Consider the following 16,502-nt stretch of genomic DNA (forward strand, 5'->3'; position numbering starts at 1 on the left):
TAGCTTGCGCCGTGTAGACTTTGTGGTGGACAAACACTGTGCTCTGGGTTTTCTCGGGGTTCTTCCGTTTCCTCTCACTTTATTCATTCCATCATTTCAATCACGTCTCATCATCATCGTCTCCTTTAGCCTAACCGGCATTTCGTGGGACGTAAAACTGAAAGATTTAATTTCCTTTCGTACACTACTTCCTGTGGTATATATTGACATACCACACATACACATTACCCTAAGGCAGTGCTGTTCAACCTTGTTTTCTCACGTACCCCTAGACACAATTCACCATCCAATTGTGTACCCCTGAAGCTGTTTAAAAGAAATGAAATCGAAATGAGCTTATTAAACCTAATAACCATGTTCTGTTTATTAAATAGGGGGACAAATAGAGAACCAACAAATGGACAGTCAGTGTACTAATCAAACGACTATATACAGGAGGATAAAGTGCACATCTCCAAAAGATTAATAACATGGGAAATTTCAAAATATGCTTATTTTAGGATTACGTATTCCCAGAGGTACGCGTACCCAGGTTGAATAGCACTGCCCTAAGGAACACTACTGACATGCCTAGTACAGTCCTGGCAGATGCCAGTAAATGCGTCAAGTACACACCCGGTAAGTGATATGCACATAGTAGATTCATTCCTCGATATGTGTCATGCACATACTTTAGGGCGGAAGTAACCTTATTTCCTACATGTGAATTTCACATGATTTCTCTATTCACGTACCTATCATGTACATTCCAATGTACATCGAGGAACATTCTTTACACATCACTAGTATGTATTTTCTACTTGTGTTGGGTGGGATGGCAATAGAATAGTATTGATTCACTCAAACTTAATTGATCCCCGCCAAGTGAACTTTGTGGTGGACAAACACCGCGTGCGTGGGTTTTCTCGAGGTTCTCCAGTTTCCTCCCACTTTCTTCATTCCACCATTTCATTCATTACTCATCATCACCGTCTCCTTTAGCCTAACCGTCATAATCGTGGGACGTAAAACTCAAAGATTTCATTTCATTTTCAAACTTAATTGAGCTCGTATCGCACGCACAAAATTTAATGTAATTCTATCTTTATTCTTCGACATTCATAGAATTGTAATATTTGACAGTTCCTACTGGGAAACAGTCAATCAGGAATGAGATCCAACAGATTACCGGGTTTGTTCTGCTAAACTCGTGATTTAGCGTACTCCCATAGGAAAAAGTCACATAGTGTCAGGTCACAAGATCGAGATGGGTACGTTTGGTCTCCTCCCAACGAGATTGTTCTGGCCGAGAACTTTTCACGGAGCAGAGTGATCATGTCTCCTGAAGTGTAGCAAGTTGCACTATCTTGTTGGAACCATAAATTGTCGATGTTCATTTGATACAAACTTGGCCAAAGGTAAGCAGTGAGCATCGCACGATAACTAACTCCATTCACCATGACAACCCTTCCCTGCTCATCTTCAAAAAATTTAGGGCCGATTAAGCCTTCACTCCAAGTCCCCCACACAGGTACACCTAACTCGTTCAGGATATATGTACCTTTCTTCTGAAGTACTCGTGGGTTCTCTGATCCCCATATTCGGCAATTATGCGTGTCCACAAAGTCGTTTAAATGTAAATAAGCTTCATCTGAAAAAATGATGCGCTTTGTGAAACCAAGGATTTCGCCTTCCCTTTCCACAATTGATTGCACAAATTGCCGTCCTTTCCCATGTTCCGCTGGTTTAAGTTTCTGTGTTAACTGAACTCTGTACTGGCGTAAGTGGAAATCTTCTATTAAGATTCTGTGCATTGTTGCTGGACACATGCGCATTTCTTAAGGACGACGGCATCATGATTTTCCCGGACTCAAAGTAATATAATTACGCATAGCAAGAACATCTGCCTCACTTCGGCCACTTCGAGGCCGTCCAGGACTTTCGATATCTTCTGTTTAACCGGTTTGTTCAAATTTCTTTATTAACCTACGAACAGTGTATTCATTTGGTGCATTGTTGTGTCCAAGAATCGTACGGTGTTTCCGAACAGTTTCCGCGAAACTTTCACTATTCTTGTAGTGAGTTTTAACAATCAACGCTCGCTATTCCGTATTGTATTTTCCATGACGATACACCACAAACACTGACCTGGAGGAAAAAAACAGTATCAAACATAACCTCAAAGATCACCAGTTACAAAACATACGAAAACAATGTTGTCAATAGTAATAAATAAAAGTAACGAGCTGTAAAAATCCGGCCTTTTTTTGAGGCACCCTTCATATATATAATTATTCTTATGTATATGTATCGTTCGAAGTAGTATCTACTGTAACGTCATTATGACTACTTGTTTGTATTTTCTGAATATACGTGATGGAATAGAGTCATTTAAAAGGTTACTAATTTATAACAGACAGTGGCGTATTTTTTGGGGGGGGCTTCCGGGCTTAACCCCTCCCCGAAATCTTACTTACTATAGTAAAATATATGAATTATCTTGCAGAATTTTCACATTTTCAGGCAAAGCCCCCACCGAAAGTTAGCAAAGCCCCTCCCGAAACAAAATCGTAAATACGCCACTGATAACAGAATATTATAAACTTCTCTCTAATCCAGTTATTTCTACAAAGTTTGTAACCAGATTTCTTATGATTCTAGAAGGTAATAAGAATATGGAATTTGTGTTTCAGAGAACCTTTAAAAAACAGGAACAATTATATCTGTGAATACCAGCAAACTTATTCTATAAATAATTAATTGTCAGATATCATCCGTTCAGTTTTATTACACAATCAATCGACATACCATTACATTTTCAAGTTGGAAAAAACGATTAATGACACTGTTTGCATATGACGTTACCTAGGCAACGGTAGTTAATTTTACCACATAAGCGTAACATAATTCACGTTTCATTTATCATGGCGAAATCACTGAAGAAAAGGCCAGCATAAAGAAGTAAGGTTATTAATATTCCATGTATCATGAGTAGATTACTTGAACAATCACATTTTGGTGTATAACAAAATCATTCTAGCAAGAGTATTCTGATTGGCAATCATGGACTACCAAAGTTAAAGTTTATGAAAAATTCCTGTCAGTTAACCGCTATCCAGGGAAAACATCAGAACCAAAGCAAGTCGTTAATGGTATAAGATCTACGTCCTTTGAATTTATAACAAGTCTGAGCAAAGCAGAACCTTTCTTGTGCAACTGAACATTAGTGGAAAAGGATGTCTACTCAATGATATTACTAATTAATTTAGTATTGATTCGAATATGATAATAATCAAATGACTAGGCACAAATAATGAAGAAGCATTACGTAAAATGCTTGGTGAGAAAGTAGTTGTTCGGAAAGAAAACTACAAGATATGCCTCTCACAGACTGAATGGTAAAAATTTGAAAGTGCAATATAGCGCGTGAAACGTTCTATTAAATTATGTTAAGGTCAAGCATGTATTTTTACAACTCTGTATTGCATATTGCAAAACATTTACGTGCAATGTGTAAAGCTGGTCGTCATCCATAATCAATACATATCTGTATTGATAGTTCTGTGGGTGCATGCAAGAACCTGATATGTGACATTTTTTGTGAAAAGTGAGTTATCGCCATTCATGAAGGCTCCAGAGGTCATTCAGCTTCCCGTAAAAAATTCAGGGTTGTGGGAAGTTTACAAGTCCACCAAAAGCTGGTGCGAACATCATATCAGGAATTGGAATTAACGCTTGTAGCGTGCAAGAACCTGATGTGTTCTCGCCTCATTCTACTCTTTCCACTCTTGATGCAGACGACATTGTAGTGGACTTCTAATGATGTACAACACATTTTTTTCCGTTTCCTGGTCGTACTTTCCTATATTGTGACAGGAAGTTCGGAATTATTGAAAAGAAGGAGAGGTGTACAACAGCAGTATACACTCCACATCAGAGTGTCGACATTATTAGAACATCAAAAAGAGCCAAACTTTTCCAAGTAACAGAAATGGTGAGAAATATGCTCTTTTCCCTTGCTCCTGTTATTTCATCATCAGTCTTCTGCAAAGAATGTGTTCAAGGTGAATCAGTTACAGAAAGCTTCCAAAATTAGAAGTACCATGGAGTAATTAGTATTGTCCATATCGCTTACTCTGCGATATAAATAAGTGGCAAATAATCAACATTGCCGTGCGTGGCCAGCACCCACATCTCTAGGAATTGCTTGCTCTGTTCTTCGGATGAAAAACTTGTCTACTGCGAAAGTAAAGGATTTGCGAAAGCTTCTTACTTATATTTCACCAGAATTGTGAGACTACTACAAGTGTAAAATCAGCGCAACCAAATCATCTTCACAATGCTTAAAAGGAAGCTGAACACAATTAAAGTAAGTCACACGTTTCCTTATTACATTAAAGAGATAAATCAACAAGTACTTTTAGTTGAGGATGATCTTTCGAATGAGATGGTGGGAAAGAAGCAATGTTGTAATTCAATACATTAGGAAAATATACAATTTTTGGTATAAGTTCAGCGATGGCAACAGCCCGTCCTTTAGATATTACTCGTGCCGTTTATGGTTATTTATGAGTAGTTAGGATAAATGTTCTACTTGAGTGCAAAGGAAGCCGGTTCAGAACGATTTGAACATGGCAGGTATATTGAGAGTTATACTCCAGCGCCAAAGAAATTACAGCTTTCTGCAGGTCAACATACGGAAAGAGCAGGCCGGTAGCCAGGCCAAAAATTTAGGGTGGCCCGGTTCAGATTAGGGGGGCCAGATCCAATCCTATTATAGTACATCACCATATTATGGTTCATTTGAAAGCCTACTGTGAAAATTTTAGGGGGGCAGCAAAAATTATGGGGGGCCCGGCCCCCATAGACCCTCCTGGATACGGGCCTGCGAAAGAGATCCAGACGTAGAAACCGAAATAGAATCGCTAGCAGAGGAAGAAACTGGTGACAATCGAAACTAGTGTCACCATCATGTAACATATCAGGTTCATGCACGCTAAGAACTGTTTGTCGAAAATGACATTTTTCTTTCCAACAATTCACCCTTGTGAACCTGCCCCCCCCCTCTCGGTATAAACGATTTCCGCATATCAATAAAAAGTACTTCGTTTGTACCGGTTTGTACCGCAAATATTTTTGTTTGTACTGTACTGCAGTATGAGAAATTAAGAAAACAAAGTGGGAGGCCAAGTTCACGCAGCCCCCCCCCCCCCTCACAATGTCCTAGGATCGATTTAATTAGCTCATTTGAAATATTTTCGTTTGTACTGAATTGTACCGTAGTTTGTTTTGTTTGTACCGTTCTGGATTATGAAAAATTAACGAAACAAAATGGGAGCCCCGATCAAACAGGCCCTCAAATCACGACTTAATACACCGGGTACACATTAATTTTGTATGCAATATGAAAGTACTTTGTTAGTACCGGATTGTACCGCAATGAGATTTATTTTAACCACAATAGGTTATGAAAAATTAGGAAAACAAAATTGGGGGGCTGTGTGAACCTGGCCCCCCACCACCACGTGGTACAAACGATTTAGTTGGCTCATTTGAAAGACTTTCGTTTGTACCGGATTGTACCGCGGTTTGTTTCGTTTGTACCGTCCTGGATTATGAAAAATTAACGAAACAAAATGGAGGCCCAGATCAAATAGGCCCTCAAATCACGACTTAATATACAGGGCACACATTAATTTTGTATGTCATATGAAAGTACTTGGCTAGTACCGGATTGTAATGCAATGAGTTTTAGTTTAACCATAATGGATTATGAAAAATTAAGAAAACAATTGGGGGGCTGTGTGAACCTGGCCCCCAACACGTGGTACAAACGATTTAGTTGGCTCATTTGAAAGATTTTCGTTTGTACCGGATTGTACCGCAGTTTGTTTCGTTTGTACCGTCCTGGATTATGAAAAATTAACGAAACAAAATGGGGGCCCCGATCAAGAGGCCCTCAAATCACGACTTAATACACAGGGTGCAAATGACTTTTGTATATCATACGAACGTACTTGGTTAGTACTGGATGGTACCACAATGAGTTTTAGTTTAACCATAATAGATTATGAAAAATTAAGAAAACAAAATTGGGGGGCTGTGTGAACCTGCCCTACCACCACCACGTGATACAAACGATTTAGTTGGCTCATTTCAAAGATTTTCGTTTGTACCGGATTGTACCGTAGTTTTCTTTCGTTTGTACCTGGTTGAGGAAAAGCTGGCCCGGACAACACAATTTCTTTACAATTTGAATGAGAATGGGACTAAAAATTTGTACCAATTATGCACTAATTTGTACCACCAAAATTGAATTAGGACCCGCACCAATACTTAGAAGTTTGAATTCTTGATTGCGGTTCAAGATGTCACGCATAACTTATTTTTCTTTCGAATAGTAATCAAAACGGTATCAAAAATTTGTAGGCAATATTTACCAATTTGTAGTCGCAAAATTTGAATATGTACGTACAATCATCAATTTTGAGAATTTTGGATTTAGGTTTGGGGGTTAGACTGTCCCGCACAACTTATTTTTCATTAAAATTCAAATCAAAACGGTACCAAACATTTTTACCCTATATGTACAAATTTGTACCGCTAAAATTAAAATTTGTACCCTCATCAATTTCGAAAAGGTTGGATTTTTGATAACCGGTGGAGCAGAGTCGCACAACTATTTTTCTTTCCAATTCGAATCAAAATGACACCATAAATTGGTACCCCATACTTACCAATTTGTACAACCAAAATAGAATTTGTACTTCCACCAATTTCGAGAAATTTGGGTTTTCGATGGCGGGTCAAACTGGATTGCACAACTTATTTTTCTTTCAAATTCTTATTTTGGTAGTTCAAATTGGTACATAATGGGTACAAGTTTTTGTAAGTTTTTTTATTCAAATTGAAAAGAAAGTGTGGATCACTTTGACCCGCCATCAAAAATTCAGGTTCCTCGAAATTGGTGGGGCTAGAAATTCTAATTTTTGTGGCAAAAGTTGTACATATCAGGTAAAATTTTTTGAACAATTTTGATTTAAATTGGAAAGGAAAATAACTTGTGTGGTCAAGTTTGACCTGCCAACAAAATTCTGTCTGATATGACCTGCCACGCTTCACGAAATTTCTTGGGATACAAATTGCAATTTTGGTGTTACAAATTAGTACACATTGGGTACAAAATTTTGGTACCGTTTTGATTTGAATTGGGAAGAAAAATGGTTGTTCAAGCCTACTTGACTCGTCATTAAAAATTCAATTCTCGGGAAATTGATGAGGGTGCAAATCATAGTTGTGGTGGTACAAATTGGTACACATTGTTTACGAAGTTTTAATGTTAGGACCGTTTTTATTCGAATTGAAACAAAAAAAATATGTGTTGTGTAGGCCATGTTGACGTCATACTGATTCTTCATTAAATTCAAATTTTGTCGAAATAAGTAGTGTGTACAAATTTACTTTTGGTGGTACAAGTTGACGCATACTGGTTACAATTTTTTGGTATAGTTGTGATTCGAATTTGAAAGAAAAATAAGTTGTGCAATCCAGTTTGACCCGCCATCGAAAACCCAAATTTCTCGAAATTGGTGGAAGTACAAATTCTATTTTGGTTGTACAAATTGGTAAGTATGGGGCACCAATTTATGGTGTCATTTTGATTCGAATTGGAAAGAAAAAGAGTTGTACGACTCTGCTCCACCAGTTATCAGAAATCCAATCTTTTCGAAATTGATGAGGGTACCAATTTTAATTTTAGCGGTACAAATCTGTACATATAGGGTAAAAATGTTTGGTACCGTTTTGATTTGAATTTTAATGAAAAATAAGTTGTGTGGGCCAGTCTAACCCGCAAACCTAAATCCAAAATTCTCAAAATTGGTGGTTGTACGTACATATTTAAATTTTGTGACTACAAATTGGTAAATATTGCGTACAAATTTTTGATACCGTTTTGATTACTATTCGAACGAAAAATAAGTTATGCGTGACAGCTTGAACCCCAATCAAGAATTCAAACTTCTAAGTATTGGTGCGGGTCCTAATTCGATTTTGGTGGTACAAATTAGTGCATAATTGGTACAAATTTTTAGTCCCATTCTCATTCAAATTGTAAAGAAATTGTGTTGTCCGGGCCAGCTTTTCCTCAACCAGGTACAAACGAAAAAAAAAAATTCCGTTCAATCCGGTACAAACGAAAATCTTTCAATGAGCCAACTAAAAAGTTTGAACAACGTGGTAGGGGGCCAGGTTCACACAGTACCCTTAATAATGTTTTCTTAATTTTTCATAATCTATTATGGTTAAACTAAAACTCATTGCGGTACAATGCGGTACTAACCAAGTACTTTCATGTGGCATACAAACTTAATGTGTACCCTGTGTATTAAGTAATGATTTGAGGGCCTGCTTGATCTGGGCCCCCATTTTGTTTCGTTAATTTTTCATAATCGAGAACGGTAAGAACGAAACAAATCGCGGTACAATCCGGTACAAACGAAAATCTTTCAAATGAGCCAACTAAATCGTTTGTACCACGTGTTGGGGGCCAGGTTCACACAGCCCCCCAATTTTTTTTTCAATTTTTCATAATCTATTATGGTTAAGCTAAAACTCATTGCATTACAATCCGGCACTAACAAAGTACTTTCATATTGCATACAAAATTAATGTGTACCCGGTGTATTAAGTCGTGATTTGAGGGCCTGTTTGATCGGGGCCCGCATTTTGTTTCGTTAATTTTTCATAATCCAGAACGGTACAAACAAAACGAACTACGGTACAATCCAGTACAAACGAAAATATTTCAAATGAGCCAATTAAATCGATCCTAGGACATTGTGAGGGGAGGCTGCGTGAACTTGGCCCCCCACTTTGTTTTCTTAATTTCTCATACTGCAGTACAGTACAAACAAAAATATTTGCGGTACAAACCGGTACAAACGAAGTACTTGTTATTGATATGCGGAAATCGTTTGTACCGAGAGGGGGGGGGGGCAGGTTCACAAGGGTCAACAATTGTGTACGTAATATTTCCGCATATAACCAGACAGCGATTTCTGGATATCATGTTATGATCATTTACTAAATGCTGAAACCAAAATGTAATGATCAAAGCAGTAAATGTAGGTTTTATAGCGCGAAAACTTTCCAGCTATTTATTTCAAAGTGCTTTAATTGTAACATATCAGGTTCTTGAATGCACCCACAGAGTATATTTGTGATGATACGGTCATCAATTTTCCACCTGTATATATTGCTATAGACTTGAGAAAGCTTAAGTTCGAATATAAAATTTACCTAGGGAAAAAAGGTATAGTCACCAGCAAAAGTATGTCCCCCGTAAGTGCTTTAATTCCATTACTTGCTGTTCAGATAATTTGCAGTTTGTAAAACGCCTGTGCAGATGCAACCGAACTTACACGTAACTTTTCACGGCACTGACAGCAGCACAGAGTCAGGTCTTTACGCATTGTAAGTAGATGACGGACCCGACCCGTGATCTGATCCGATTGACCTGACCCGATAACCCGACCCAAGGTGACCCGATTGACCCGATCCGACAACCTGACCCGAAAAACCCGACCAGAATAATCCGACCCGAGCTGACTCGACTGGCCCGACCCGTTTGAGAGCACTATGGTCAAGACACTGGATGAACGCCAAAATGCACTCCCATTGGGAATTAAACCCGGACCACGTGTACCGAAATCTTACACGTTAACCACTAGCTAGATCAAGCGGGGGATTTCTATATGCATCTTAATGAACATTTGGCACTTTTGAGGTTTGGTTATTTCTTTTTATAACTGATACCAATGTCCGACGTGGGAGAAATTCATTTTTTTCTTGCTTTAGTTCTATGTGACGAAATTTTTATTCAAGGTCAGTGTTCTAACCTGCTCGGACGGCAGGGGTCTTCTCGGAAGGCAGTAGAAAAAGTCTCTTGGCGGAGACAAAAGGAAATCGTTTAACTACAATGATAAGGGTTGAGGAAACGGAAGAAAACCTGTGATTTTTTTAAACCATTCAACTTTCATTCCAAAATAGGTTCTTATGACTCCGGGACCCGCGCCACTTTGATTTTTCTTACTCGGTAATTAAAACGTATTTTACAGTATATATAGTTGCAAGTAAGAAGATACATAATATGAATTTTGTAATTCAAAATTGAAAAATACAGTATGATAATTAATTATAAAGTACTAATTTTATTTCATCACTTTCAGCCCAACAAATGAAATTCAAACAATTCGCACCCTGGGTCTTGGTCATCAATTCTGCGTCTTATTCTGGGTCCTGGGTCTTGCACAGTCAAGTCTTGGTCCTGCATTTCGTAGTCTTGGTGATCTCTCATGCTATACAAGAGCCAAGAATGCTTGCCTCATCGGTACAAATGAAGACCAAGTGTGATTTTGATTATGGTCTTTCATACTATAAGGAAAGCAAGAGAATATGCTCATCACTACTTCGTGATAACCAAAACAAGGCCAAGAGCAAGATTACTATGCACTTCCTCTTGCATATCCAATCTTTATCTTATTCTTGTATCGATGTTCTTGGGCTTGGTGAAATAAAATGAAATATTCAGTTTAAGGCCCCTCGATTCTGCACCGAGGCTAAGGGATATGGTAACCATGAGAAATGAATGCAATGGTGGAGTGAAGAAAGTGAGAGGAAACAGGAGAACCTCGAGAAAACCCACTACACGGCGTTTCTCCATCACAAAGCCCACTTAGCACAAGCTGGGATCGAACCATAGACACCATGCCCCAGAGATGAATTCTCTACCACTGAGCTACCGCAGCCCTGCTTGAGCTTGGTCGTCCATATCCAATCTTTCTTTTGGCCTTGCTTAAACAACTTCAAGTTTTGTTCTAAATCCAGACTCCATATTGGCGTAGGTATTAATATTACAGTCGGTTGGTAAAATCAATCTTCCACATTTAAAAATTAAAGTACACACAAGTACAAAAATAAGCATTTACCATAAAAGCTCTAGCTGCAAGTGTTGAAAATATATTTATGACTTCTATAAAATCAATTGAAAATTGCTATTTTTAATTAGGCAGCTAGTGAAAAACAGCAGCTTTCGACTCCAGCCGAGTTTAAACTCAACCTAAACTCAGTTGACCAAAGTGAACTGACCTGACTGAGCCGACCCGACAACTCGACCGATAACCCAACCCGAGCTGACCCTATTGACCCGACCCGAGCTGACCCGATTGACCCGGCCCGACAGCCCGACCCGAGCTGACCCGACTGACCGGACCCGACAACACGACCCGAGTAGCCTGACCCGACAACCCGACCCGACCCGACCCGAATTGACCCGACCCGTGAACTGACTCGAGCTGACCCGACAGACCCGACCCAACAACCCGACCAGTTTGAGAGCACTACTTGTCACACTGAGCATGGATTGAAATGGAAGTTTAATACGCTAACCACTTGCCACCTTATGTGAGTGTCATAATGACTTATTCGAGATTTCCTTTTTTAACTCAGAAATAAGTTCTATAGACCTTCGTCAATGAGGAAAATATCACAAAAAGTTCTTCAGTCTACCTCATCGTTTTTAACGATGGTTCCGATTTATAATACTATTCTTCTTCACTTTAACTTGTGATTTCCAAAGAAGAAAAGAAGGCAGACATTATTTTCCCATTCTTTGACTTGTATAAACACATGTAGAAATAGAAAGTTCTGTTTGTATCTTCCGTAGTTTATTTTCTTGTCTTTGCATGGGGAATTTGTGGCATATTACTGACGATTGTGAAGTGAAGGTCAGCAAGATTGGAATTTTAACTGTCCTTGGTATTTATGTGTTCGTGCCGCTGTCGTGTTTGGAATAAGTCAAAAGGATGTGAGTTGCTACTGGCGAACAATACTACGGTGGGGCGAATTTAGAGAAAAGATTGGCAAGGCATGACTCGTATAATAGGAAACCGTGTTCGATTCCCTTCGTTGCAATTATTTTTTCTTTATTGGAAGGTATTGTTTACGTAATTGGTATTGTAATTCTGTTGTTTCTTTATTATTATTATTATTATTATTATTATTATTATTATTATTATTATTATTATTATTATTATTATTATTATTATTATTATTATTATTGGAAAGTCGAGACTTGGCTACATATTTTATATTCTATGAAGTATTTGATTGAATTTCAAGTCTTTTTGTTGGTATGGATCGTTTATGGAACGTAAATGAAATGGTAAATTCCTCAAAACATTAATATTTCCAGCAGTAGTAGAAACCTACAAGCAATTGCTGGGAAACAATAACGTTTATGTTGTATCAGTCGTGTTTCTAACCCATACTAACAATATGTGTTACGTATTCCTTAATTGCTCACTAAACACGTTACGTTCCTAGACAGTAGAAATCAAGGTTGATACGGCTGACATCATCCTGTAGACGTGTTTCGTAGGTCAGTGTTCTATTGCGAGTGCACTGAAGATAGTTGTCTCAAAACTAAGGCCAAGAGAAATAGAATATTTTCCATCATACATTACAGTGGAAATGTCAACATTACAAATGCTAAGATTTTCCTTTTATTACGCAGAAGAATCGAACTCAGGACTACGGGATATAAAATAAACTTTATTCTATTACTCTACGACATCGCTGTTATTTGAGGGGGGTCTTGGCGTGAAGTGTCTTCAGCAAATTGTACACTTCTTTCATTCCAATGATGTAAAACTCTTATTTGCATCATAATAAAATAGAAAGTGTTCTCTAGAAACAATACTGAAGAGAATTCAAACCTAAATTGTCAAAGTAGATTGTTGAATATGAGTTATACAAGTAGTATTAGTGGATGTTCTTGCAGCATTTAAATATGAGGATGTTTAACGCTCTCCTTGAGCATCGAGGCTAACTGTTACGTGAAACTACAGTTTAAATATATTTCTTCAGAAATGAAATGAAATCTTTAAGTTTTATGTCTCAAAGTTATGCCGGCAATCAAAAGGAGGCTGTTATATATATCTTCGCGTATTTCTTTATAATTATATTCTTTCACGAGCCATTAATGTGCATTGCAGATTGTCAAGTTCAACATTTTATACAGTATACTCGATATTGGGGAAATCAAAATCTCTAACCGTTGACCCGCGAAGACGTGATGTGTGGCTCACGCATTCAAACGTAGCTTTTATACACATTTTCTGTTTATTACGTTATTTTGTGTTTTGTTTCTATAAAAAGTAGAAATAGAAAACATATAATGTAAACAACCTGAACTCAAATTACCCCATGCCGAAAGCATCGGTGAACCAGCGATGGGCAACTAGTGACCTCTCGGCAAACACTGGATGTACTGAAGGCTCCATTTCCGTTTTGAAAATTATACTAGCAGCTTTCCACCAGCAGCGCGCCGAAACGCCAATGAACCACAAAATTGCTCACCCAAATATGAGTTTAAAAAGCACTATAAATACTGCGGAGTGGGCTCGAACCACGAACCCTATGATCAGTAGGAAGCTGTTCTTCCGACTTCGCCATGAGACGTCGTATATAGTGGAACAAATCGTTGAGATCTTTTTAATTTGGCCAATCAGAGTTCTCCTTAATGTAAACAACCTGAAATTTAAGTGTTTGGCTTTTATAACCCAAGGAAACCTAAAATAGTTTTGAAATAAATGACATTTATATTAATGATGCTCATTATGGAAAAAGGTTAAAACAAGGTTATTTTCAAATTTGCCAATTTTCCATAAAAATTCCAACATAGTAAAGTTTTAAATTCATATTAACAACTTTTAAAATTGAGACAAGTACTAAACCTCGGTTTTTGGTAATTAACTTTTACAAAAACGTTGATACCTTTTTGAGAAAGTAATTTTTGGAAGGACACTGCTTTCATTTTTTAATTGTGACCGCAACATGATGCCTAACTGAGCAAGTTACTCGGTGGATTCAAAACAACGTTGGGCATCCCTGACCTAGAGAGAAATCGTATTCATTAGACCATAGACCTGACCATGACCACAACCATAGACCTGAACGGTTACAGGTATCTTAAACCATAGTTTCCGTTTGTAGTATAACGGTTAACCGAAACCAAACCGAATCAAGAAATGGTTTTATTTTTTCATTGATCATTAACGTGTTCTTCCAGAGTAACGTATTAAGAGAAAGACATGCGATATCTTAACTATTGTTCAAAATTGAAATAGCTCACACACAATTACTTAATCTAAAAAGAAATGATTCCATATAATTCGACCTTTGTTTTATAATATATAGGAATATTCTCCAAAAGTTCGATCCAGTGTATGTTTCAAACCGAACAGAACCAATTAGGGGTTGGTTTCTGATATAAACCGACACATTCGGTTTGAAACTTAAACCATACCCAAACCGGTTAACCGATTAAACAATATTTTAGACAATTTCTAATGGATAAACTGTAATTAGTCTTTCTATTGTCTATTGTTGTTTTGAACCCATCGGGCTCCTTGAGCAGTTGGATATCATGTTGCGGGCAAGAATTAAAAGAATGAAAGCAATATCCTTCCAAAAATCACTTTCTTTAAAACAGGTCAACCTTATTGTAAAAGTTTAGTAGTTGTCTCGTTTAAAAGCTGTTAATATGAATTTAAAACCTTACTATGTTGGAACTTATATGGAAAAGTTTGAAATTTGAAAATATCCTTGTTTTAACATTTTTTCCATAACTGACATCATTAATACAAATATTATTTAATTCAAAAATATTTTAGCTTTCCTTGTATTGTAAAAGACAATGGCTTGAGTTTCAGGTTGTTTACATTAAGAAGCACTCTGATTGGCCAAATCAGAGAGACCTCAATGACATATCTCTCTACATGCCACGTCACCTTCATCGTCTCCGTGGCGAAGTCGGAAGAGCAATGGCCTACTGATCAGAAGGCTGGTGGTTCGAGCCTACTCAGGAGTACTCTTTTATAGCATATTTTAGTCTCACATTAATGTAAACAAATCCCGCATATGTCGATTTAACATATTTTGGGTGACTAATTTTGTGGTTCATTAGCATTTCGACGTGCCGCTGGTGGTATAATTTTCAAAACGGCAGTGAGGCCACATCGGATCGTCGCTGCAGAGCATTCAACTTTTGCCAAGAGGTCGATGATTGCCCATCGCTTGTCCACCGACGCTTTCGCCATGGGAAGACTTGAGTTTCGGGTTGTTTGCATTAAAAGTTTTCTTTTTCTACATTTCACAAAAACAAAACGTCCACACAAGATAACGTAATAAACAGAAAATGTGTATAAATAGTACGTTTGAGTTCGTGGGCCACACATCACGTCTTCGCGGGTCAACGGTTAGAGATTTTGATTTCCCCAATATTGCGTATACTGTATAAAATGTTCAACTCGACAATCTGCAGTGCTTATTAATGGCTCGTGAAAGAATATAATTACAAAGAAATACGCGAAGATATATATATATATATATATATATATATATATATATAACCGTCTCCTTTAGACTAGTCGGGATAATCACGAGACATAAAATTTCATTTCATTTCAATCTCGACGGGATATATTTGTACTGTACCGGGTCACTATGGATTTGAATCCTTGACCCAGTGGTGGTCTATAACCTAACCAACATCATCCAACTGACACGATGATCCGTTTGAGCTCTTAACGTGTTTATTTTATCTGGACAAATTACGTTATATCCGGAAGAGATTAAATCAATGCTGGATGTTAGGAACAGATAAATCTTCTGAAAAGACTAGAAAATGGTCACCTCTTCGGTTATTTGGAAACAAAATTTTACTTATACTAGTTCGACACTAAATTTGTTTCCATCCTATAATTCAATGTTTTTTTTTCACATTGAAATTTGAAACTTGCTACATGTATGAGGAACATAAACTTTTCCTTTCCAACATTTGTAACTTTTCATTACGATACACTTTGGAGTTTTAATATAGGGTATTTCTGATAGAAATTTACCAGTAAAATAGGACTCTTCTATTTTCTCTTTCTTTCTTTCTTTCTCTTTTCGTTTAGTTTTTTCTTTTTCTTTTTTTGATTTTTTGTTCTGTTTTTCTTTAGTAGTCTGAAATGGAGGATATGAACAACGCTATCTATTGGGTTTATTAGAATGTATTTTGGAACAGTACGAACAATGAACACTACCGAAATTGCAATCGAACCACGCGTAAACAAAGCATGTGTGTTAAACTTTTGACATTATCCTAGATGTGTCTCGGAGATCTACAGTTCTACTTCAAATTGAGTATGCTATCAATTATGAAAGGGACATAATGAATGTTTAAAGCATCCTCTATATTCGAATAGTTCTGAAAAAATATTTAAAACAAACGTTATTTCTGTACTAGTATTGGATTTCTGGAAACGGAACTTTATAATGTTACGTTCTTTTCTTACTAGGTTTTCATTCCACAGTTTTACCTGTTCTCCCTTTTCTTTTTCTTCTTCTCTCCTCTTCTCTCTCTCTGCCTCATTTCTGAATCTCTGTGTAATAGACATCGATTGGTTTCAATTTTT

The sequence above is a fragment of the Thermobia domestica genome, chromosome 3 (genome assembly GCF_964235325.1).
Source record: "Thermobia domestica chromosome 3, izTheDome1.hap1.1, whole genome shotgun sequence".
Taxonomy (NCBI): Eukaryota; Metazoa; Arthropoda; class Insecta; order Zygentoma; family Lepismatidae; genus Thermobia; species Thermobia domestica.